Source organism: Pantherophis guttatus, chromosome 1 (genome assembly GCF_059756535.1).
Source record: "Pantherophis guttatus breed Tessera chromosome 1, ASM5975653v1, whole genome shotgun sequence".
Taxonomy (NCBI): Eukaryota; Metazoa; Chordata; class Lepidosauria; order Squamata; family Colubridae; genus Pantherophis; species Pantherophis guttatus.
Window position 1 is genome coordinate 334,127,425 of NC_142063.1, and position 26,825 is coordinate 334,154,249.

Below are 26,825 nucleotides of genomic sequence, written 5' to 3' on the forward strand. Positions count from 1 at the left end.
TATAAGACCCCCAGCACAGGGGCTCTCTTTGGCTCTTGTTATGGCTCCCTACCAGACTGATCCATGGGCTCAATCCAGGCATGGATGCCTCCATGCCAGGGAACTCATTTTCTCTACTTTATTCCTAAATAAAGATTTAACTTGATTGCATCCTTGCATGCTGCCTTTTCCTTGGAAGCGCCCTCAATGAACCATCAACCTTCGTGAGATCTCTCATAGGATCCATCCCGTTAACTGTCCTAATAAATGTACTTTGTTCTTGTTTGGTTCTTTTCTGTTATCGAGAGAGAGGTGAGATGTTGCTAAATAATCCTATAACCATTAGGTGGTGCTAGATGAACAAAAAATGTTCGGAGAAGAAAACTTTGCTGCAGTTCAAGCAATTTTCTGTTCCTGAGATTTTTTTAATTTTTTTTTTCTTTTGTAAGCTACATTGGAATCTCATTGTTTGGACCTTGAGGATGCTATTTCTTCATGCTCTTAGTTTCTGTACATCTGCTCTGTATCACATCATGACTAAATAGTTTTTTCCCGAACGCCATCACTCTGCTAAAGAAATAATTCCCTCAAACTGTCAAACTATTCACTAAGGCTGCATTACTATTACTATTAATCTTCTCATTGTTCCTATCACCCATCTCCTCCCACTTATGACTGCATGACTGTAACTTTGTTGCTTGTATCCTTTTGATTTATATTGATATTGATTGTTTCCTGATTACTTATTTGTACCCTATGACTATCATTAAGTGTTGTACCTTATGATTCTTGACGAATGTATCTTGCCTTTTTATGTACAGTGAGAGCATATGCACCAAAAACAAATTCCTTGTGCGTCCAATCACACTTGGCCAATAAAGAATTCTATTCTATTCTATTCTATTCTATTCTATTCTATTCTATTCTATTCTATTCTATTCTATTCTATTCTATTCTATTCTATTCTAAATAAAGGCCTCCAAAGAAACTCTCAATGATAGACAGGGTATATCAAATTCAATTTCATTGAGGGCTGCATCAGGGTTATGTTTGACCTCAGGGGCTGGGTAGGTGAGGCTGAGGTGGGCTTGGCCAGCTCGACATCACTCGTGTCAGGGGCACCTCTCCCAGGCTCCATTTTCAGCTGCGACGGCCTCCTGCAGGGCTCTGCCACAAGTCCCTCTCAAGCTCCGTTTTCACTGGCAGAGCGCTGCAGGAGGCTGTTGCAGCCAAAAACAGGGCTCGGGAGGGCCACACGGCTCTGTTTTCACTGGCAGAGGCATCGTGGGCCAGTCCTTTGCTATTTCTAGGGCGGCCCTGCAGGCCAGATCTAAGCACCTCACAGGTTGGATCTGGCCCGTGGGCCTTGAGTTTGACACTCCTGATATAGAGAGGTGTCTTCCCAGCAGAGCAGACTGTCTTGTTATTTATAATAGATATTTATATTTTAAGTATTTGCGTTATACCGCCCACTGGCCAGTACGTTCGCACAGAGAGGGCCTCCTCAGGGTGCCGTCGGCCAGACAATGTCGGCTGGCAACCCCCAGGGGGAGAGCTTTCTCTGTGGCGGCACCCGCCCTGTGGAACGACCTACCCCCAGAGATACGCACGATACCGGACCTCCGGACTTTTCGTCGGGCCCTTAAAACCCACTTATTTCATCTAGCCGGGCTGGCTTGACCCCATCCTTTGGTTTTAATTTGAAATTAGTTTTAATTGGGTTATTTTAAATTGTGGCCGACGTTATTTAATATCTTTTAAACTGTTTTAATTTTTGTATGTTGTGTTTTTTACTTTGACTGTCCACCGCCCTGAGTCCTGCTGGAGAAGGGCTGTATAAAAATAAAATAAAATAAAATAAAATAAAATAATAAAATAAAATAAAATAAAATAAAATAAAATAAAATAAAATAAAATAAAATAAAATAAATAAACAAATAAATAAATATACTGCACTAGTGAGGCCACACTTGTAATACTACATCCAGTTCTGGTTGCCATGATACGAAAAAGATGCTGAGATTCTAAAAAGAGGGCAGAGAAGAGCAACAAAGATGATAAGGTGACTAGACTCTATAACGAACGGTTAAGGAAACTAGGTTTATCAAGCATACTGAAGGGAAGTTTCATCATGTACTGGAAGTCATGATAATTGTCTTCTAGTACTTGAGGGACTGTCACAGAGAAGAGGTGCTGACTTATTCTCCAAAGCACCAGAAGGCAGGACAAGAAGCAATGGAGGCTTTTAAGAAGAGACTGGATTAGTCATTTGTTTGAAACGGTATATGGCCTCCTGCTTGTGCAGGGGGTTGGATCAGGGGTGGGCTTCAAAAATTTTAGCAAGGGGTTCTCTGCCCAGTTGCTGGGTGGGAGTGCGCATGGTGGGCGTGGCCTAGTGGGCCTCCTGCACCACGGCAGCGGGGGGGTGTTTTTGCCCTCCTTGGGCTCCAGAGGTTTTCCCTGAGCCTCTGGGAGGGCAAAATCGGCCTCCCCAGGCTCCCGAGGCCCTCTGGAGGCCAGAAACGGGCCTTCCCGAACTTCTGGTAGGCCCGTTTTTTGCCCTCCGTGAGCCTCTGTGTGCGCCCTGCAGTTACCTGCATCCAAAACGGGCCACGTGGGGACTCTTGGGAGGGGTGGGATGGGCAGGGCCAGCCAGGAGTGGGATTTGGGGGTTCTCCGAACTGCACAGAATCATAGCTAGAGGTTCTCCCGAACCCCTGCAAAGCCCTGAAATTGGGGAACCCAGGATCATAAAAAGGAAAGGGGGGGAAAAATCAGGTTGAAAAAAGTGTTATCAGACTCTGTTTTTTGACTACTATAGATGGTCTCCTCCTACACTGTCTGTTCCTTTCTGAGTAATAGGCGACACTGCTGAATCACTTTTATTGTTCCAAAGACTATTTTTAAGGCTGTCAGTTGGAATTTACCTATCTTAAATCTCTTCTTCCGTGTTTTGCATCCTGGAATGAGAAAACCAGTCCTGATCAACTTCCATGTGACATCATTTTCAGGTTGGAGGAATGCTCTTATTTTTCTTCCTTTGGGTTTCTTTTCTTTTCTTTTCTTTTCTTTTCTTTTCTTTTCTTTTCTTTTCTTTTCTTTTCTTTTTTTTTTTGGCAAACCAAACTCCTTCAAACATTCTTCCTTGAACGTCTAGTCTCCCGGTCATCTTTGTTGGATTGAGAACAAGTGGGACGCATCCAAAGAAGGCTGCCAGGTGGTCTGATATTCCGGATTAGAGTTAATGAATGCACACAGAGAAATAAAATTATAGGCCCAGTTAAGGAGCCTCGGTGGCGCACTGGTTAGAATGCGGTATTGCAGGCGAATTCATGCTACCTGCCAGGAGTTCAGTCCTCATCGATTGAAGGTTGAGTCAGCCTTCTAGCCTTCCGAGGTTGGTAAAATGAGGACCCAGATTGTTGGGGGAAATATGCTGACTCTGTAAACCACTTAGAGAGGGCTGTAAAGCACTGTGAAGCAGTCTAAGTGACATTGTTATGCATTAAAGAGCTAAAATATATCTCAGAACGTATGAATCGGTGTCATACAGATTACTGTGGATGGGGATGGAAGTAGGGAGAGCCAATTTGGTGTAATGGTGAAGGCATCAGGCTAGAAACCGGGAGAGTGTGAGTTCTAGTCCTGCCTTAGGCACAAAGTCAACTGGGACTGTCACTGTCTCTTTCAGCCCTGAGAAGAAAACAATGCCAAAACATTCCTGAAAAGCCTCCCCTAGCAAAATCTGCATTCAGACCGGAAAGTATTGAAATAATTGCTAAAAGAATATCTGCACCATGGTTTATACCACTAAAAGTGGTATAAATGACCAGGCACAACTGAGCAAAATCTTCTAGATCCAAGGTGAGTTCGTCAGGAATGGAGAGGATCAATGGCACTTAATACTCTGTGTAAAAAACATGTTCATCAGACCCTGGATCTACCCATTTAATGCCCCTCAGCTCAAATGAATCAGGAGGCCGGCAGTCAAGAGATGATATGGGATTGAATTTCAAATGTCGGTACTAGAAAGCATGAGTTTAACATGGAGGTATGACCAGTGGTAGGTTTCATGTATTCTTACCACCGGTTTGCCACACTTGCTTCACACACGTGCCTTCCACGCATGCACCCAGCCTCAAAAACGTAGCATTATGCCAGGGCAGGGCCCACCCGCAGTCCCTGCTACCAGTTCGCCTGAACTGGTCCAAACCGGCTGAACACCACCTCTGGAGGTATAACAGGAGCAGAACCTTCTTGGGTGCTTAGGATATGTTTGTGCTCATGGCTGTTTTTCTGAAATTCAGTACGCAATTCCCTGGGGAATTTCCAGTTGCCTTGCCTTCACCTGCATCTCTTGTGCATCAATTAAAGGAAGGATGTTTTGTTTACAAAGGCAGGTTAACCTCTCTCTCGCTCTCTCTCTCTTTTGCTTCTCAGTTGGATTTGTCTATCTGAGCTCTTCCCATATGTGTCATCCCACGTCTCCAAAAATAGTTATTTATATGTTACTTGTCCTTGGTAGGATTTCTCCCAGGTGAAATCGAGTGTTGATAATGAGGACACCACACACTTATACAACAGTGTAAATTTAGACATTTGGGATGTGATTTCTAGGATTTAAATAGAAACTTGTAACAATCTTTAATGTTCAGTGTAAAGGATAGATATCCAAATTGTGGTTCAGCAGTTGAAAACCCAAATGGAAAGGGAAAGCTACTATATATCTTTTTATAATGCCTTTAATCTATATTTAGTAGTTAACTATATTTTCTTTCTTTTTTCCCTTTCATCATTTTAACAATAATATACATATTTTAAAATATAACAAGGAAACCATTGTGAGGATTTTTTTTTTTTTTTTTTGTGGAGGAATGTGGGTGTATGCAGTATGTACAGATTTTTAATTAAATAAAAATCCACTTTCAAGAATAAAGCTTTACATTCCCTTTGAAGACCGCAATCACATTTAGGAGACACGAAATTATTATCTTTAGAGTCTAACTCAAAATTATGCTGTAATTGTGTTCCCCCTCATTTACATACAGTATAAAATCAAATTGGTAGATTATGGAGTCAGATCTTGCTCACATTTTAATTTGTCAGTGCCGCTGATTTCCTATCCAACATCTTAACTCTACTTTTGTAAAATAATCCATGACAGTTTGGCAGGAGGTTTTTAAAGATTTTAAACAGAAGCTGCGCAGGTATCTTTTGGGGTTATTTTAGCTTGGATTTAACACAGAATAGCCTGAGTGAGGATTCCACTCTAAGATTCTGTGACATTTGATACATGAAACGAATAATACCCATCATTTGAGGATCCTGGAATGTGGGAAGCCCCTACCCCCAGAAGAATGAAAAATTTTGGGAAATATTTTTTAAAAGGCGGAATATTATACTTACCCTAAAGGGGAAATGAAAAAATCATAAGGGAGTTAGAAGCCAGCCCCAGTTTCCCTGCCTCAAGCAGAAACTGAGGAGGCCACTGTTTAGAAATGCAGATTTGGTAATCCATTCAGAAAGACTGGGTCACAGAGGAAACTCCAAATAAGCAATTAGGAAGCCAAAAGGGTTGAAAGGATTAGCTCAGACAAGCATCTAAAATTTTCCCTTTTGCCTATAGAGCCAGCCATAATCCCATAGGAATCTGACAACAGCCAATAGAATATTAAAAGACATGCTCTTGCACAGGAATAGGAAGCTCAAATACAAAGCCCAAAGAAGGTATAAAACCAGTAGTGGGATTCAACCAGTTTGCACCACTTCGGCCGAACTGGTTGTTAAATTGCTTGTTGGCCCTGCCTCTTCCAGAAGTTCCCACGCACCCCGTTTTGGCTTCCAGGTAAGTGGAGGGAGGCCTACACGGCCCAAAACAGGGCATGGAGGGGTGTGGTGTGGCCCCTCTGTGGCCCATTTTTGCTCCCAGGAGGTTGCAGGGAGGTCTACTAGGCCCAAAATATGAGCCAGCAGTGTGCAGCAGCTGCCAAAAAAGCCAACACAGTTCTGGGCTGCATAAACAGAGGGATACAATCAAGATCATGAAGTGTTAATACCACTTTATAATGCCTTGGTAAGGCCACACTTGGAATATTGCATTCAGTTTTGGTCGCCACGATGTAAAAAAGATGTGGAGACTCTAGAAAGAGTTCAGAGAAGAGCAACAAAGATGATTAGGGGACTGGAGGCTAAAACATACGAAGAACGTTTGCAGGAACTGGGTATGTCTAGTTTAATGAAAAGAAGGACTAGGAGTGACATGATAGCAGTGTTCCAATATCTCAGGGGCTGCCACAAAGAAGAGGGAGTCAAGCTATTCTCCAAAACATGTGAGGGCAAGACAAAAAGCAATGGATGGAAACTAATCAAGGAGAGAAGCAACTTAGAACGAAGGAGAAATTTCCTGACAGTTAGAACAATTAATCAGTGGAACAACTTGCCTGCAGAAGTTGTGGATGCTCCAACACTGGAAATTTATAAGAAGATGTTGGATAACCATTTGTCTGAAGTGTGGTGGGGTTTCCTGCCTGGGCAGGGGGTTGGACTAGAGGACCTCCAAGGTCCCTTCCAACTCTGTTATTCTATTCTATTCTATTCTATTCTATTCTATTCTATTCTATTCTATTCTATTCTATTCTATTCTATTCTATTCTATTAAAAACCATCTTTCCAAACAGCCATCATGTTTCCAGTGTCTTTCTCCTCACTTGGAACTGAACCCAAAGGATATTTCTTCCAAGAAAAGGAAGTAACTCTGCATGTCTTCCTTGGTTTTGATGACCCTGACACTACCCCTAGCTGGCTATGTGATCTAGTCAAATCCAGAACTGAGTTTCTGGAGGTTGTGCAGGCCACTTTGGGAAGAAACAAGGTCCATTATGAGTCGTGGTGGTGCAGTGGTTAGAGTGCACTACTGCAGGCTACATCTGCTGACTGCCGGCTGACTGCAATTTGGCAGTTCAAATCTCACCAAGCTCAAGGTTGACTCAGCCTTCCATCCTTCTGAGGTGGGTAAAATGAGGACCCAGATTGTTGGGGGCAATATGCTGACTCTGTAAACTGCTTAGAGAGGGCTGTAAAGCACTGGAAAGCAGTATATAAGTCTAAGGAGCCTGAGTGGCGTAGGAGGCTAATGCCTCCTACTAAGGCAGCATTTAACATCCAGCTGCCTGCAATTACTGCGAGTTCAATTCTCACCAGGCTCAAGGTCAACTCAGCCTTCCATCCTTTCTAAGGTGGGTAAAATGAGGACCTGGTTTGTGGGGGCAATAAGCTGACTTTGTATAAAATATACAAAGTATGAAGGCTATTGCTTAATGCATTGTAAGCTGCCCTGAGTCTCCGGAGAAGGGCGGCATATAAAAATAAAAAAATTAAAAAAAAAGTGCTATTGCTATTATGTCAGGATCAAGTGGCTTTGATTGTATGGGCCCCACAAATCTAGAGGTATTCTGCTGAATGTTATAAATAGAATTAAATAGAATATAAATAAAATTCTGTGATTCTATGAATGTTCGTTGTTCATGTGAGGCATTAAGCATCCCTATAAAACAATGGATCCCCAACCACCAGTCTGCAGCCCACCTCCGAGCCTTCAGCCATTCGGAACTGGGCCACAGAAGTGACAGGTGAGCATGCACATGCGTTCCCCAATTGCACGAACAGCAGGCAACCGTGTGCATACATCAGGAGTGGGCTTCAAAAATATTAGCAAGGGGTTCTCTGCCCAGTTGCTGGGTGGGCCTGGCCATGGTGGGTGTAACCTAGTGGGCCTCCTGCACCACGATGGGGGGGGGGTATTTGCCCTCCCCGGGCTCTGGAGGCTTTCCTTGAGCCTCCGGGAGGGAGAAAACAGCATCCCCAGGTTCCGGAGGCCCTCTGGAGGCCAGAAACAGGCCTTTTCCGAACTTCCAGTAGGCCCGTTTTTCACCCTCCCCGAGCCTCCACACATGCCCTGCACTTACCTGCATCCAAAACAGGCCACGTGGGGACTCCTGGGAGGGGGCAGGGTGGGAGGGGCCAGCCAGGAGTGGGATTTGGGGGTTCTCCAAACTGCACAGAATCTTAGCTAGAGGTTCTCCCGAACCCCTGCAAACCCCCAGCAGCCCACCCCTGGCATACATGCACCATTTCATGAGTGGTGGACACGCGTGCCCACCTCTCATGCAGAACCATCCTTTCTCCACCTGCCCACTGGTCTTCAAAGCCGAAAAAAGGTTGGGGAACTCTGCTATAAAATGATGGTCGCATTATCCCATTTGCTCTCAACTTTCTATACAGTTGAAACATGCTGTATGAAAATAATAATACAAAGAAAGCGACAGCGATAACGGTAATGACCACATCTGTATTTTTTTTAAAAAGGGTGAGGGACTCAAAGGAATATTAAAATCAAACAGGTTTTCATGATCGTCTTTATTTTACTTGCATTAATACATTGAGCATGTATCTTTCTACGGGGGAATATATGCATTTGCATACGATGGCTCATTTCATCAATGTCTGGGGTGAGATTTATTAAAGATAATTACATTCAGCCTATTGCGTCTTTGTAATAAGTACCGCAAATCCAGTCTTCTGGGAGGGAAAATGTTAAAGATGTTTTTTTAAAAAAAGCAGAAGGACCTTCATGGTTTTCTAAAGGGGCGGCAGGAAAAAAAGTCAAGTTTTTCAAGACTGTCTGGATTAAGAAATATTGTTCCAAACAGCTGCAAGAGGCACTTTCCTGGCCAATAGTTTTAAAAGAAAAGATTGCTTTGCTGCTGTTGTTTTTATTTGTATAGCTGATGACATCTCGACTATGACCGATAAGAGCAGGGCAATCACATCTGCAGAAAGATCTTTGCAGTCCAAAAACCCCAATTTTGGGTTTCTTGTCTGCCAGGAAAACCACAATAAATTACAGGTAGTCTTCAACTGTCCTAAGTTAGGAATGCGGTAGCTCAGTGGTTAAGGCGCTGAGCTTGTCGATCGAAAGGTCGGCAGTTCAGCGGTTCGAATCCCTAGTGCCACATCACGGGGTGAGCTCCCGTGACTTGTCCCAGCTTCTGCCAACCTAGCAGTTCGAAAGCACGTAAAAAATGCAAGTAGAAAAATAGGGACCCCCTTTGGTGGGAAGGTAACAGCGTTCGGTGCGCCTTTGGCATTTAGTCATGCCGGCCACATGACCATGGAGACGTCTTCGGACAGCGCTGGCTCTTTGGCTTAGAAACGGAGATGAGCACCACCCCCTAGAGCCGGGAACGACTAGAACATATGTGCGAGGGGAACCTTTACCTTTAAGTTACAATGGCATTGAAAAAAGTAACTTATGACCATTTTTCACAGACTTACGACCACTGCAGCATCCCCACAGTCACGTGATCAAAATTCGGATGCTTGGCAATTGGCATGTAGTTGTGACCATTTCCCAGTGTCCCGGGGAATCATGTTACCTTTGCGACCTTCTGACAAGCAAAGTCAAGGGGGAAGCCAGATTCAATTAACAGCCATGTTGCTAACTTAACCAGAGTGATTCTCTGCGGCAAGAAAGGTCATAAAATGGGGGCAAAACTCACTTAAGAAGTGTCTTGCTCAGCGACAGAATTTTTGGGCTCAGTCGCGGTCGTAAATTGAGAACTACCTGTACTGAAAATACTTACCATTCAAATGGCTCATAAAACAAAAATATCTTCATTTTGTTGTCAGTGCTGTGTATTTAAGAAGCAGCTTCCTTTTGAGATAGTAATGTATGGACAAATATGCATGGGCACGCAAGGAGATCTTGTTGTTCATTCCTCTGGAAGCCTTAGATCTTCTTTCAAATGTCAACCTGTTGAGTAGAAACACAGCTCAGCAGTTCTTGATTTGATTCCAAACTGAGATCACTTTTTTTTTTTAAACAAATTGAGGAGATTGTTTTTATTGGCATAAAAGTCCCTTTTATGGGGAAGAGATATGGAGTGCAAGCAAATCGAAGGCTCTAGGTTAAGTGTTTGTATGGAATGGATGACTCTGAGCTTTGGTATTCAACTTTATTATTTATTTGTTTCATTTGTTTTTAAATTCCCCCCCCTACTTTTATAACTTTATAAGTAATCAAGAGGGTGAGCCAATATAATTTTCTTTCCTCCTCCTATTTCCTCCATAACAACAACTTTGTGAAATGGGTTAGGTTGAGAGAGAGTGTCTGTGTTTTAGGCTTTCGTGCCTAAAGCGGGAAGAGAATTCACACTCTCCTAGTGATTGGCTCAAAATCACCCAATTGGCTTTCATGCCTAAGGCGGGAAGAGAATTCACACTCTCCTAGTGATTGGCTCAAAATCACCCAACTGGCATTTGTGCCTAAGGCGGGAAGAGAATTCACACTCTCCTAGTGATTGGCTCAAAATCACCCAACTGGAATTTGTGCCTAAGGCGGGAAGAGAATTCACACTCTCCTAGTGATTGGCTCAAAGTCACCCAACTGGCTTTCATGTCGAAGGCGGGAAGAGAATTAATATTCTCCTAGTGATTGGCTCAAAGTCACCCAACTGGCTTTCATACCTAAGGCGGGAAGAGAATTCACACTCTCCTAGTGATTGGCTCAAAGTCACCCAACTGGCTTTCATGCCGAAGGCGGGAAGAGAATTAATATTCTCCTAATGATTGGCTCAAAGTCACCCAACTGGCTTTCATGCCGAAGGCGGGAAGAGAATTCACACTCTCCTAGTGATTGGCTCAAAATCACCCAACTGGCTTTCATGCCGAAGGCGGGAAGAGAATTAATATTCTCCTAATGATTGGCTCAAAGTCACCCAACTGGCTTTCATACCTAAGGCGGGAAGAGAATTCACACTCTCCTAGTGATTGGCTCAAAGTCACCCAACTGGCTTTCATGCCGAAGGCGGGAAGAGAATTAATATTCTCCTAATGATTGGCTCAAAGTCACCCAACTGGCTTTCATACCTAAGGCGGGAAGAGAATTCACACTCTCCTAGTGATTGGCTCAAAGTCACCCAACTGGCTTTCATGCCTAAGGCAGGAAGAGAATTCACACACTCTCCTAGTGATTGGCTCAAAGTCACCCAACTGGCTTTCATGCCTAAGGTGGGACTAGAATTCATAGTCTCCTGGTTTCTAGGCTAGCACCTCAACTATTAAATCGAATTGGGACACCAAACTCTACATAAACTCTCCTAGGCATGTGGTAAAGATTTGTGTGGAAAAGCTCTCCATGCCTCCCTTCCCTCCTCAGAAAGAGGATATAAAAACAATTGAAAGATTTGATTGAGCAATTACCCTCGAGCACCAGCACTTCAGAGAAGAACCTGACTTACCTGATCAATAGAATAGAAAATGCACTGGATGAAGGTATTTAGTGTGGAAGAGAACTGGAATAGAGGGAAAAATATATATTACCAGTTCATTCTATGATCATTTGCATGGGTTCATTATGTAGATTCACAAAACCTAACTGGACACTTAAGGGTTTAAGTCTAAAGGAGGGGTCCTCAAACTATGGCCCATGGGCCAAATACGGCCCACTGAAGCCATTAATCCAGCTGCATGGGATCACGAGGCTGCCCCACCCACATTGCTCCACCTACCTGCCAACCCCCACCCACCTTCTGGAAGCCGAGAAGGCAAAAACGGGATGCGCGGAGGCCTCCCCAGCCTTCAGAGACAGAGAGAGGGAGGGAGGGAGGGAGGGACACAAACACACACACACACAAACAGAAGTCCCTCACACACACCCCAAGGCAACCACATCCCTTCATTAACCTGCTTTCCACCTCAAGGAGCATAACAAATTAAAGTTTAATTTGTGTGTATTGTTTGGACTGCTAAATTGGCCATGTCCACCTAGTCACATGACCACCTAACCATGCCCACCCAGTCACATGACCACCTAGCCATGACCACCAGTCACATGACCACCTAGTCATGCCCACCCAGTCACATGACCACCTAGCCATGACCATCAGTCACATGACCACCTAGTCATGCCCACCCAGTCACATGACCACCTAGCCATGACCACCCAGCTGGTCTGGCCCTCCAACAGTCTGAGGGACTGTGAATTGGCCCCCTGTTTAAAAGGTTTGAGGACCCCTGGTCTTAATCATTTGGGGATGAGAAGTGGGGGAATAAGAGAGAGAAAGCCATTTTTAATTTATATCATATCCAGGCATAAAGATTCCTTGCTAAAGTTGTTTCCCCTCCCCCCCCACTCCCAATTGTGGAGCTAATAGCAGCTTTGGGGAAAATCAGAGGAAGGGAAAAGAGAGGTTTAAACATAGCAAATGTTTCACTAAGGACTTTGAGGTGTAAGAAGAAGCAGACACAGAGAGAAGAGAAGGTCAATGTTTTAGTTTTTTTCTGGAATTAGCAGATGTGTTCTCTCTGAATCAGTCTTGCCGAGGAGCTGCTCAAATATCTCCTCAAACGGTGTTATTTCAACATCATTTAATCAATCCAGTTATCTGAATCTTCAATCTCAGCTCGGGCTCAAATAATCCTAAAATCAAGTAGAAGACAAGAGATTATAACAAGCTCCTTGGTCATCCAGAATGCTCAACTGATGTTTCAGCAAAGAGAGTTAATTTCTGGGAACTAATTTCCTGAGAGACGGAGAAATCACTTCTTCTTCTTTTTTTTTTTCAAAAAAGAGCGCAATCAGAGCTTGGAGAAGGGGAATTAATGCAGTGCAGAAAAATTATCTTGCATTTCTCTTCTCTCTTGGTTCTTGTTCAATTGGACAAAAGAGATTTTGCTTTTCAACATTTTTCTTTGAGCTTCGCTTATTTAGTTGTGAAGTGGCTGTTTGTGAATCATCTATCTGTCATTGTAGACCAATTTCTCTGGTGGTCCGCAGTCTTTTTGCTTCCCACAATTCCATGAAATCTCAAGGAAAAATATTATATGTGAACGCTTCCCTTTGAGTTTTTTTTTCAAGCTGGGAAGGATACTCGCTCAAGTATTCGGGGGCTGTAAAATAATGTGAAAGCATGGCACAGAAAACCACAACAGTAGAAACTTCTTCAATTACATTCAACAATCAAGCAATATTATAGCACTAGCAATAAAACTTAGACTTATATACCACTTCACAGTGCTTTACAGCTTTTCTAAGTGGTTTACAGAGTTGGCATATTGCCCCCAACAATTTGTGTCCTCATTTTACCCACCTCGGAAGGATGGAAGGCTGAGTCAACCTTGAGCCTGGTGAGATTTGAACTGCCAAATTGCAGGCAGCCGGCAGTCAGCAGAAGTAGCCTGCAGTACTGCACTCTAACCACTGCACCACCATGGCTCAACAGTCAATTATAAGGATTGTTGGGAGAAGTATCCATCTAGTTCAGTTCCAAGCTGGGAGAAAGACACTGGAAACATGGAGGCTGATTTGAAAGTTGGTTTATTGATGAATAGAATAATATGGGTTTGAGGTAATGGGCAGCTAACCACATGGAGTTGAGAATGAGGCTTATTTATACCTTCACTTGGGCTTTGCCCTTGAGCTTCCTGTTCCTGTGCATGAACATGTATTCTATTGGTTGTTGTAGGGGGTCATAGCTAACCCTATAGGTCGTCTGAGAAGTTTGGTTGAAGCCCGGAGAGTGATACAATATCCCCAGGTGGTTTTGTAATGTGGTGAGCTCTGCTGCTAGATAATCTTATTATATGCTGAAGGGTCATATCTTAATCCCATCACCCTGGAGCTGAAGGTCTTTTGTTTTGTAGATAGGCTGGCCCAGTCCTTCTCTATGGGCACTAAATATTTACTGGGGGCAGGGAGCTGAAACTCTGAGTTTTTGTCTCCCTTAAGATTTTGTATTTCTCTTTTAGAGGAAATATTTTATCCTGCCTTTTTAAATATTTCTCAAAATATTTCATTCTTCTAGGAGGGGTGGCTTCCTTCAGGGTCATCAAGATAAATTAAAAAGAAAGGCTCAATGGTGAGTGACCCAGAGTCATGCTTATGACATAGGTGGCCCATAAATTTATTAAATCAATCAATCAAGCACCCAACAAATTCTTTGTGAGGAAGATCACTTTTGAAGACTTGGAAGACAGATTTGAGCAGAGTTTCACCTGTCAATTTGCAAGGAAAGGACAGGAAGTTAGAGGTCAATGAGAGAAATCTGTCTTTTCTTAAGGAGGTCTGTCTCGTGGGACCAAGAGGAAAGGCCTTTTCCGTGGTGTCTCCCTCCCTGTGGAATATCGTCCCTGTGGAAATAAGATTGGCCTCCAGCCTAACACTCTTTCAAAAGGCCCTGAAGTCTTGGTTTTGCCAATTGGCCTGGGGACCTCAGGCTGATTTGGAGCCCATAAAGTGCATGGTTTGACTGTTGTCACCAGGACATTTAGGGTTTATTGGGTTTCATATTGGGTTTTTATTTCTGTAAACCAGGGGTGTCAAACTCAAGACCCGTGGACTGGATCCGGCCCACAGGTGCTTAGATCTGGCTCATGGGGCTGCCTTGGAAACTGTGAAGGACCGGCCTATGGTGCCTCTACTAGTGAAAATGGAGCTCAGGAGGCTGCGATGGCCTCCTGCAACCCTCTACCAGCAAAAATGGAGCTTTGGAGGGTCACATGTGACCCTCCCAAGCTCTGTTTTCCATGGCAGAAGGTTGCAGGAGGCCGTCTCAGCCTCCCAAACTCTGTTTTTGCTGGCAGAGTGCTCAGACCACCACAGGTGCCCCCTGACACGAGTGACATCGAGCTGGCCATGCCCAACCTGGTCCCAAGGTCAAGTAAAACCCTGATGCGGCTCTCAACGAAATCAAGTTTGACACCCCTGCTGTAAGCAATTTGAAATCATCATGAGTGAGGTAGGCGGCCATATAAATTTTCTTAATAAATAATTAATGGAAGGTAGTGGGGAGCATATCATGTTATTCATAAATCCATTCAGAAATATTGTAGCCTGTTGAACAGCTTTGGTGAGATATAATCTCCAGGGTTATCATGCTGTCCCAGTGGACTTTCATTTAAGCGTGAGCCAGCAATATGCTGCAGCTGCCAAAAAAATAAAAAAATAAAAGAAGAAGAAAGGGATATCATCAAGAACATGAGAAATGATAATATTGCTTTATACTGCACTGATAAGATGACATTTGGAATACTGTGTCCAGTTCTGGTTACCACAATAGAAACGAGATGTAAATTATTTTTTATCTGTCTTGTGGGCAAGAAACCATTTTGGTCCTGATGTATTTTGTTGTGTAATATTTTTTTCAACCTATTAGCAATTATACTCATGAAAACTTTGTAATCGGTATTCAACAAAGAAATCGGCCTATAGTTTTTTATTAATGTGGTATCTGCCCCCTCTTTTGGTAATAGGGAGATATACGCTTCTTTCCATGTGTTTGGTAATTTTGCCTCCCTCAGGGCTTCGTTATATATTTCTAATAGCATTCCGTTTAATAATTCCCCAAATGTTTTATAAAACTGCACTGTCAGATAGATAGAAAATGAAATATGTCACTGTAGGTTTGTATATATGTATATATGATAATATAAATTAGTTAGTAGTTGAAGTTGTGTATTGTATATGTAAATTTGTTTCTTGATTAAGAGAAACTTGTATGTTTTAAATGTTTTTTAAGAATGAATAAAGTTTTGTTTTTAACATTAAAAAAAAAAAAGAAACGAGATGTAGAGACCCTGGAAAATATGCAGAGAAGAGCAACAAAGATGATAAAGGGGTTTGAAGGCTAAATAGTATGGTGAATAGTTAAGGGATCTAGCTATGTCAGGCCTATCAAAGAGAAGGATTAGGAGGGACATGATAACTGTCTTCTAGTACTTGAGGGACTGTCACAGAGAAGAGGCGATTGACTTAATCTCCAAACCACCAGAGGGCAGGACAAGAAGTAATAGGTGGAAACACATTAAAGAGAAATTCAACCTAATGTTTTGACCTAGGCTTCCCCAGCAGTACAAAGCTGAGTCCTCGTCCCGATAAACTCCTTTTATTTAATTTACAGTGAATTCCTCTACAGCAAAGTCTTTCCTCTCCCACAGTCTTTCAAGATAGTTCACAATTACCGACCTTTATCAGGCTTGTAGTCAGGCCAGTGGTGGGTTGCCCCCGGTTTGCACCGGTTCTATAGAACCGGTAGTAAAACCGGTGGGAAGCTCCGCCCACTTACCCCGACATCATCAAAACACTTCTGCGCATGCGGAGCAAGCACGCGCGTGTGGCCCCACTGCAAACCGGTAGTAAAGGTAAGTAGAACCCACCCCTGGGTCAGACCAATATCTTTCAGATGCCGCAATACTTGGCAAGAATGCAGTAGTGAACTAATTGTCTCCTGCAAACTCCACTCCCCTTTCGCTCCTCTTTTATTCCCTCTGGGACCGGCCATTCATCATCCACCTGTGGCCTTACTCCCAAGTCGACCCTTGTTCTTTAGCTGTTCCCTTCATTGGCAACTCTGCTCATGTGCACACCGGGAACACGCTCCATCTGTTCGCTTGCCTCACTGATGTCTGACTCCAAAGGCAGCTGGCATACGGCCCTGGACCCCTCTCTGCCTCCGACACAGAGCCCTCATCAGAGCCTTCCCCAGACTCCAGGACTGGCCCATGTTCCTCCTCAACTTCCTCACTGTCCGAATCTGCTGCCAGATCCGCTGGCCGCTGATGGGCCACAACACCTAAAAATAAGGAGAAATTTCCTCCCAGTTCTGATTAATTAATTAAGTTGTGGATGCTCCATCACTGGAGGTTTTCAATAGACTAGACAGCCATTTGATCAGGATGGTATAAGGTCTCCTGCCTTGAGCAGAGAATTGGACGAGAAGACCTCCAAGGTCCCTTCCAGCCATATATTCTATGTTCTAATTCACTGGTCACAGGATATAATTGGCGAACTGATGATGGAAGGTGGATGGTGTTGTAAAGGACCAAAGTTTAAGGTTTATCTTTTAAACTTGGTGAAGCCTGGTTTATGAGTGATCTGAACTCCATAGACATATTTGATGGCTGGTGGTTTTTATTTTTATGGTTGGGGTTTAGAGGACGGTGCCACCAAAAAACAGGCCACAGTTTCCCCCCTCACTCCTTATTTTAATGCCACAGTGCAAAAGATGTGGCACCATTCAGCTTTGTTTCACTGCCATATTTCAAAGAGCTGCTAATGAGCAACTATAAATCAGACAATACCCTTGGATGTATTCATTAACACACAAATAAATATGATGTGCAATTAGCCCTTTTACATTCTGGTTGTTGTAGCACTGTACGCGAGATCATTAGTTTCACAAAGAAACTCTGTCTCAGAATGCTATCCTAAGCACACTTCATTGATTAATGAAATTAATGTGTGGACGGGCAAAATACCAGTCTCATCTGAGCTTCCAAGATCAATACGTTCTTCTTTTTCTTCTTCTTTTCCTGTCTAAAAAAACCCAACAAATACATTGTCTTTTATAGGAAATTCCATGACATTCTTGTACTTTACTCTAATTTATTGATGCATTTATTCTCTGTGACATTTGTAAAAAATACTTTCTGTCTGTTGGGTAGGTTGAGATAGTCCTCCAATTATGTTTGAATAGAATAGAATAGAATAGAATAGAATAGAATAGAATAGAATAGAATAGAATAGAATAGAATAGAATAGAGTAACAGAGTTGGAAGGGACCTTGGAGGACTTCTAGTCCAACCCCCTGCTTAGGCAGGAAACCCTACACCACTTCAGACAAATGGTTATCCAACATCTTCTTAAAAACTTCCAGTGTTGGAGCATTCGCAACTTCTGGAGGCAAGTTGTTCCACTGATTAATTGCTCTGTCAGGAAATTTCTCCTTACTTCTAAGTTGCTTTTCTCCTTGATTAGTTTCCACCCATTGCTTCTTGTTCTACCCTCAGGTGCTTTGGAGAATAGTTTGACTCCCTCTTCTTTGGGGCAACCCCTGAGATATTGGAACATTGCTATCATGTCTCCCCTAGAACCTTCAACTTCTGAAGGCAAACTGTTCCACGGATTAATTGTTCCAGAGGTGGAATTCAGTCGGTTCAGGTAAACCGGTAGCACTAACGATCAGTTGGCCCCGCTCTATCCTGTCCTTTATTTCCTGCTTTATAGCTCATCTCAATCACGTGGCACAGCGACCACAGTGACCCCCCCCCGTCCTGTTCTACTTACCATTGTTGACTTGGAAGGTAAGCAGCTGAGCTTCTAAATACTCCATTTTCAGCGCTGCATGCAAGCACCTTAGATATACATGCACACGAAGCAGTGGTGGGTTTCAACTGGTGTTACCACCAGTTCGCTTCATGCACGCGCTCCACGCAAGCTCAGTGTATTAAGGAGCTGAGATGCGGTAATCTGCTCTGCAGCGCCTTTCAGCTGGGCTAAAAACAACCAAATATAAGATATGTATAACACAGGGGCGGGCGGGAGGGCCAAACTAACAGTCAGAGAGAACCGGTTTGCTCTTACCTCACCAACTCCACTACCGGCTTGCACGAACCGGGGAGAACCGGTAGCAACCCACCACTGATATGAAGCGCATGTGTGTGCACAAAGCACACACTCACCGAAACTGTTGTTAAATTGGCAGCATTCCACCACTGAATTGTTCCCACTGACAGGCAATTTCTCCTTAGTTCTAGGTTTAGTTTACTTGATTTGTATACCGCCCTACTCCCGAAGGACTCAGGGCGGTGAACAGCCAAACAATAAAATACATAGATACAAAAAATTTAAAAACCAGATAAAATCAAATGTGATACAAGTCTCTTTAGAAAACTAAGTAGGTTGTGGTGGCATGTACTAGTCACTTGGGGAATGGGTGCTAAAATCAGTAGAAATAATAAAAAAATATTAGGAGGAGGAGAAGGGGGAGGAGGAGGAGGAAGAGGAAGAGGCCAATCACACAATTTTAATACATATATTCCACAAAGCCTGAAAAACTGTATAAATAGTCCTCAATCTATGACCACAAGTGGGAATTTAATTTCCATTGCTGTTAAGTGAGTTGCACCCAATTTAATAGCCTCTTTTTTTTTGCCAGGGTTGTTAAGTGAATCAGTGGAATCATGCGGTCATTGAGTGAATCCAGCTTCCCTCATTCCTTTTCTTTTGGAAACTGGATTGGGAAGGTCATAGATTGTGATCACATGACTTTGGGATGCTGCCACTGTCATAAATACATACTGATTACCAAGTGCCTAAACCTTAATCATAAGACTTTAAAGGGAAAGATAAAGGTTCCCCTTGCACATATGTGCTAGCCATTCCTGACTCTAGGGGGAGGTGCTCATCTCCGTTTCAAAGCCGAAGAGCCACCGCTGTCCAAAGACGTCTCTGTGGTCATGTGGCCAGCATGACTAAACGTCAAAGGTGAATGGAACGTTGTTACCTTCCCACCAAAGGTGGTCCCTATTTTTCTACTTCATTTTTTAGGTGCTTTCGAACTGCTAGGTTGGCAGAAACTGGGACAAGTAACGGGAGCTCACCCCGTTACATGGCACTAGGGATTCGAACCGCTGAACTGCCGATCTTTCGATCGACAAGCTCAGCATCTTAGCCACTGAGCCACTGCTTTAGGGATGCTATAATTCTTGTAAATCGCCTTAGACTTTGGTACTGAAAAGAAAAATCCCTCCCAAAAGTCAATACAGGTAATCCTCATTTAACAACCACTTGTTCAGGAACCATTCAAACTTGCAACAGTGCTGAACTAGTGGTAATTACGACCATCCTTGAAGTTCCAGACATCACAGAGATCTCAGAGTCACGTGATCGCAATCCTTGGGTACTTGGGGCCCGCTTGTGATTATGACATCGCAACATCCTGTGGACATGTGACCATGATTTGCAACATTCTCTTCCAGCTTCCCACAGTCACTGGGGAAGCCAACAGGAAATCAAAAGTTGCAATGACTTGTTTAAAAACTCCTGTGATTCTTAATGCCATTAAGTTTTAATCAGTGCCATTAATTACCAGCTTAATGATGGCAATTGGGAACTGACAGAACTGCTGTCACTAAACAACACAGTCACATAATGTCACAATTTATGGGCCACATTGATTAGTGCTGGAAATTCTGATCTTAACTACCTTTGTTAAGCAAAGATTTCCTGTAACTTTTGCTGCTGACAAGGAAGTTTCTGTTATCCAGAAAAACCTGTGTATACTTGGAAGAAGTCGCCAGAACTTGAGTTTGATTTAACAGATACTCTGATTTTGGTCTATAAATAATCTGAGTCAAATAAAAACAAATTGCATCCAATTCACGATGAAACAAATAATTACAAAATTTGGAGCAGAGGTACATCTCAAATTCGGCAATTTATGTGGCGTCAAGACTAAAACGTATTGTCACTTAATCTATTTTAGGGATGGAAATGCTTCAAAAATAATGTGCTTTCCAAGGTTATTCTGGAGAAACAACAGGGCAGCTTCAACAGTGAAAGAAAAACAGATTGCATGGAAAATGCACACTCCAGGTTTGACCTCTAATCCTCCCAAACAGCCTCCAGCACATGATGTTGGCAAGGAGAATAAATCAAAATATGTGGCTTTCTGTGTGACATCCTGTGAGGCAGGAGCTATTTTGATGAAGGATCTAAAACCTCAAAAGTTGCCCGGAGATGTGGCTGATGAAGATTGGGAGCATAGCAAATTATAAAAAGTTACCTGATAGTCCTTGTGGACATGTAACCCTTTTTTCTTTCAGGATAGCACTTCTTTAAAAAAAAATGTTCTATATTTGCAAATCTCATTTTATCTCAAGTGCTTATGGGAAGATTAAGAATGTTTTAAGAGCTATTCACTGAAGAACCAACAGAGCTCTTCGTATATCAGCAGTACAACTTATATTTTAGATGCAAATTCTGGGGTAAGATTGAAGGAGAACCCGGAAGAGATGTGGTGCTGGCTACCAGCTTGGCTGACTTCAAAGAAGGTTGGATAAATTCATGGAAATCTTGGAGATCAATAATGCTGAGCCTCAGTGGTGGTGGGATTGCCTTTGAAGGCCATTTACTGGAAGACAGTTACAATAATTTCTATGAAGACATGGTCACCAATAATAAAAGTAACTGAATGAAATGATGAATGCAATGTTGAAGTGTCCCACAGTGAGTGGGCCATGGCAACTTGTCCTGCATCAAGTTGGCTGCAATGAGTTGGCCATGGCAAGTCGGCCATGGTGAGTTGGCTGCAATGAGTTGGCCATGGCGAGTTGGCTGTGATGAGTTGGCCATGGCAAGTTGTCCATGGTGAGTTGGCTGCAATGAGTTGGCCTTGGCAAGTTGGTTATAGCGAGTTGGCTGTGATAAGTTGACTGTGGCAAGTTGTTCTGGAGCAAGTTGGCTGCAATGAGTTGGCAAGTTGTCCCACGGCAAGTTGGTTGCAATGAGTTAGCCATGGCGAGCTGGCTGTGATGAGTTGGCTGTGGCAAGTTGGTTGTGGTGAGTTGTCCTAGATCCTGCACAGCATAGCTCACAGCTTCATTGACTGGCATAAGCCCCCTCGCCATGACTGATGTGTCACTAGGAAAACAGACTGCTAGACTAGGTGGACCAGGGTTCCAACTCAGAAGGGCTTCTGCTTGTGCTTAGAATATGTTCTTCAAATTTCGAAAAGGTTATCGGGAACTTCCAATATGCTTCTCATAGCAAAGAGAAGACTTACTGTACCGTACTTGGCATGATATAATCACTTTCTTGCTCACTCACTGGGATGAGCTGTTAAAATAACCTCCATTTAGAAGGGCTATTTTAAAGCTTCATTGTTCTGTGGAGGAGGCTTTTGAATGGAGACCATTAATGGGCGAAGAGGAGAGAAATTTCCTCTCTGAGATTGCTGCCTTACTTGGAAAACACAAAGACACATATGCCTAGGGACACATTAAAACTTCATGTGTAAAAGCCTTATGGCTGCAAGGAAGACATTTTCAAGGGCACCAAACTCCTTTTTGAAAATGAAATATTAGATGAGGGCAAGCATATGTGAATGAATTGGGGTCCAGGCAAGGGCTTCTTGTATTTAATGCTTGATCGGATATCTATGCTGTCTTTCCTTCAGTTACATAATGTTCTCCTATTTTCCCACGACAACAGTCCTTGTGAGAAAATTTGGAATGAGAGAGAAGGACTGGTTCAAAGTCATCCCAAGGAAGTTTCTGGGGCTGAGAACAGACTTGAATCTGAGTCTCCCTGTTCTTAATCCAGGGGTCAGCAACCCACGGCTCTGGAGCCGCATGTGGCTCTTTCACCCCTCTGCTGTGGCTCCCTATCACTCAAAATATGCATCACAACCGCCAATGTGCGACACCCACCAGCATGCAATTTTTTGAGCTTTTCAACCCCGGTAGGCCAACCATGGATAAATCCAAGAAAAGAAAGTTTCAGAAGAAAACAGAACGTTTAATTCAACTAGGAGCCTGAGTGGCGTAGGAGGCTAATGCCTCCTACTAAGGCAACATTTAACATCCAGCTGCCTGCAATTACTGCGAGTTCAATTCTCACCAGGCTCAAGGTCGACTCAGCCTTCCATCCTTTCTAAGGTGGGTAAAATGAGGACCCGGTTTGTGGGGGCAATAAGCTGACTTTGTATAAAATATACAAAAGTATGAAGGCTATTGCTTAACGCATTGTAAGCCGCCCTGAGTCTCCGGAGAAGGGCGGCATATAAAAATAAATAAAAATAAAAAAAATAAATAAAAATAAATAAATAAAAACTACATATGCTAGTTTTGTGGCTGCTCAGGAAATAGTTGGGCATGGGAAGGGTTTTGTGGCTCCCGGTGTTTTCTTTTCTGTGGGAAACAGGTCCAGATGGCTCTTTGAGTGTTTAAAATTGCCGACCCCTGTTCTAACCTGTGGTGGGTTGCCCCTGGTTTGCACCGGTTCTATAGAACCGGTAGTAAAACCGGCGGGAGGCTCCGCCCACCGACATCATCAGAACCCTTCTTAGATATTGGAACCCTACTATCATAGGTTTGTGTGGCCCCATTGTGAACCGGTAGTAAAGGTAGGTAGAATCCACCCCTGATCCTATCCTATGATAGTAGGGTTCCAATATCTAAGGGGCTGCCCCAGAGAAGAAAGGGACATCCTATTCTCCAAAGCTCCTGAAGACAGAACAAGAAGCAATGGGTGAAAACTAGTCAAGGAGAGAAGAAACCTAGAACTAAGGAGGGAATTTCTGACAGGGAAAACAATTAATCGGGGGAATGGCTTGTGTTCAGAAGTTGTGGGTGCTCCATCACTGGAGGTTTTTAAGAAGAGATTGGACAGCCATTTGTCTCAAAATGGTATATGGTCTCCTGCTTGAGCAGGGGATGGGCTAGACGACCTCCAAGATCTCTTCTGTTATTCCATTCTTCTGTTAATCAGAATAATGATCTTCAGAAGTTGTGGGTGCTTCATCACTGGAGGTTTTTAAGAAGGCATTTGTCTGAAATGTATAGCATCTCCTGCTTGAGCAGGAGGTTGGACGAGAAGACCTCCAAAGTTCCTCTCCAATTCTGTTAGTTCACCATCTTCACCATTACCCCACCTTGTCTTTTAGACTTAGAAGGAAAGACTGAATTCAATTCACCCAGCAAGCTTCCATAGCTGAAAGAAGGAATAGAATGTGGATCCTTTCATTCCACACTTTAACTACTATACCAGTGGTGGGTTTCAAATTTTTTTACTACCGGTTCTGTGCGCGTGGCTTGGTGGGCGTTGCTTGGTAGCCATGGCAGGGGAAGGATACTGTAAAATCTCCATTCCCACCCAACTCCAGGGGAAGGATACTGTAAAATCTCCATTCCCACCCAACTCCAGGGGAAGGATACTGTAAAATCTCCATTCCCTCCCCAATCCAGGGGAAGGTTACTGCAAAATCCCCATTTTCTCCCGATCATCTGGGACTTGGGAGGCAGAGAATAGATGGGGGCGGGGACAGTCAGAGGTGGTATTTACCGGTTCTCCGAACTACTCAAAATTTCCACTACTGGTTCTCCAGAACTGGTCAGAACCTGCTGAATACCACCTCTGCACTATACCACATGAGTCTACTTCACCCAGGCCTGAACATGCATGTGGTCGGTGAGCCACCTTGTTTTCAAACTGGAACAGGGATTTCAATATTTTTTAAGAGCAAGTGCTTTGTACAATTTTGTACTGGTTTATTTTTGGTAAACTGCCCTTTGATTCTCAGACAGATGCATACACATGTGGACACACTCCCCACATAGCTCATTCCACTCATCCGTTAAAATAGGTCCTCCATCTGCTGCTCCTTCTAAATGTTAGAAGAAAAGATTTCCTATTCTGGCAAGGGGTGGACTGGGTGACCTTTGAATATGGAGATAAAGATCAGTTTACGGCTGAATTCACACAACCCGTTAAATGGAAATGCAGCTGGCTGATTTATGGCTCATGGTCAACTATAAACTCAGCCAACTAGGTTAGCTCAGGAAACCATAGTTCACCCTAAAGCTAAGCCTCTCAGTTTTGGATATACTTAATCATTCTTCTCGTGCCTCGTCTCGTGTATTTGTGTATTTATATAAAGTATGAAACAACATGTCGATTTGCATTTTCAAATGCAATTTCTATTGGGCTTTTTTTTGCGCACAGCTTCTCTACTGCTGATGTGCAGGTAATCCTTGACTTACAGACATTCATTTAATTTAATTAATTCAATTTATATGCCGCCCCTTTCCGAACACTCAGGGCGGCTAATTTAGTGACCATTTGAAACTACAACAGCACTGAAAGAAGTGATTTTCAACTGGTCCTCTCACTTATGACCATTGCAGCAACCCATGTGATCAAAATTTGGGCACTTGGCAACTAACATATACTTATGAGCCGTGGTGGCGCAGTGGTTAGAATGTAGTACTGCAGGCTACTTCTGCTGGCTGCCAGCAGTTCGGCAGTTCGAATCTCACCAGGCTCAAGGTTGACTCAGCCTTCCATCCTTCCAAGGTTGGTAAAATGAGGACCCAGATTGTTGGGGGCAACATGCTGATTTTGTAAACCGCTTAGAGAGGGCTGTAAAGCACCATGAAGTGGTATATAAGTCTAAGTGCTATTGCTATGACAGTTAGATATGATAGATGTTTTCAACCTTCGCTGCCGGTGTTTGATAAGCAAAGTGAATATGGAGTCACTTAACAGTTGCATGATTCACTTAACAATTGCAGTGATTTGCTGAACAACGGTGCAAAAAAAGGTCATCAAATCAGACACAACTCACGTAATAATCACCTTGCTTAGCAATGGAAATTCTGGTTCCCATTGTGGTCATAAATTGAGGACTATTTGTAGCAGTGGTGGGATCCTTCCAGTTTATCAACCGATTTGGTGATCGTGCGCTTTGCGTGCGCCTGTGCTAGACGTGCACTGTGCACACGTGTGCAGTTCAACGAAAAATCACCTTCTGTGTTAGTGCTAGGGAATTATAACAGCTGAGACACGGCAATCTGTTCTGCCGTGCTAATCAGCTGTGAAGATAGAGATAAGTAAAGTGCAGGGGTAGGATGGCAGGCCCAGCTGATTGTCGGAGCAAACAAGTTCGTTCCCAGCTGATCGTCGGAGCTACCAGTTCACCCGAACCGGTCCGAACCGGTAGAATCCCACCCCTGATCTGTAAATGTAGCACTGTCAGTACTTCAATAAGTATAAATGCAAGGCTAGTGGTGCCTTCATACTCTTTTCTTTTAATACGAGGCATCCCTGTCCAGCAATCCCTCTGTATGTTCTACAGAGGACAAACTCTGTACAAAAGAATTAATGGAGGCCTGTTTCGCATCAGGACTTAAAATAAGGGCAAAGTAAAATCAGTATTTTTTTCAATCTCCTAGGACACTTCATTACTGATCTGTTTTGGAAAAAAAAGAAAGTTTTAACAGCTTCATTGAGCAAGAGATTACGGAACTCATCTACATCAGAAGGTTGCAGGCAATCTCAAAAGGTCTCAACAAAGGCAGAGGGTTTTTTACACATTACAATTGTTAATGCTCAGGTACTTGTAATCTGCCTCATGTGTAACCTACATCTGCATAACTGCCTTGTTTTCAATTCCCTTCCCTTCATCTCCCAACGCCTCCTCTCAATTTAAACCCTGAAGCAGTTCAGCCACCCTGTGCCTCTGATAAAGTCAGCTGTACTCACAAAAATATATGCCTTTTGCAGGTAGTTTTTTCCCCCCCAAAAAATAGTTTTTATTAAACATTAAAAAAAAAAATCTTTAACAATCTTTCCTTTTCAACAAGTTCGTGTCGGTAAAGAATTTCCTACTTATGCATTTTTTTCTCCCTTATTCTAATGTATCTTTTATACATATACTTCTAATATTAATTTATTTACCTATATACGTATAAATAACCGTGTACACAATTTCATTTCTACAATTTTTGTTTCCTCATATTTGTTATTGTATTTCTACTCCTATTTCGACCACTATTTGATCTTTCCTTGCCTTTTATCTCTCTTCTCCAGCCATTCATACCATTTCTCCCACACTATGTAATATTCTGTTTCCTCTTTTTCTTGTATCTCTTTTGTAAGTTTGTCCATTTCCGCACATTCCAAAACTTTTCTGATCAAATTATCTTCAGTTGGTATATTATTGGTTTTCCAATTCTGTGTGTAGATTATTTTGCAGGTAGTTCTTGATTTACGGCCACAACTGGGCCCAACATTTCTGTTGCTAAGCGAGACAGTTGTTCAGTGAATTTTGCACCCATTTTATGACCTTTTTTGCCACTGGTGAGTCATTGCAGTTGTTAAGTTAGGAACACGGTTGCTAAGTGAATCTGGCTTCTCCCTTGACTTTGCTTGTCAGAAGGGTAACAAAAGGTGGTCACATGACCCCAGGATACTGCAACCATCATAAATTTATTTTTATTTATTTTATTTA

General features: G+C 43.0%; 2 long non-coding RNA genes across 3 annotated transcripts in view; one reads left to right on the plus strand and one right to left on the minus strand.

The window, feature by feature from the left end:
- The first annotated feature begins 11,244 nt into the window (after window positions 1-11,244).
- LOC117667736 (uncharacterized) lies at window positions 11,245-26,112 on the plus strand. The gene is made up of 3 exons (XR_009622992.1): window positions 11,245-11,310; window positions 13,842-13,895; window positions 25,768-26,112. It is a non-coding gene; the product is annotated as an uncharacterized LOC117667736 (long non-coding RNA).
- The window catches only part of LOC132712301 (uncharacterized), a 61,641-nt gene continuing 47,107 nt past the window's right edge, over window positions 12,292-26,825 (minus strand). Inside the window, exons 1-2 of one of the 2 annotated variants that reach the window (XR_009622993.1) lie at window positions 18,101-18,302; window positions 12,292-12,457 (exon numbers count right to left, since the gene is read on the minus strand). This is a non-coding gene — a long non-coding RNA (uncharacterized LOC132712301). Of the gene's footprint in view, window positions 12,458-18,100; window positions 18,303-26,825 lie in introns of those variants that run through there. The other variant, XR_009622994.1, reaches the window with a different exon arrangement.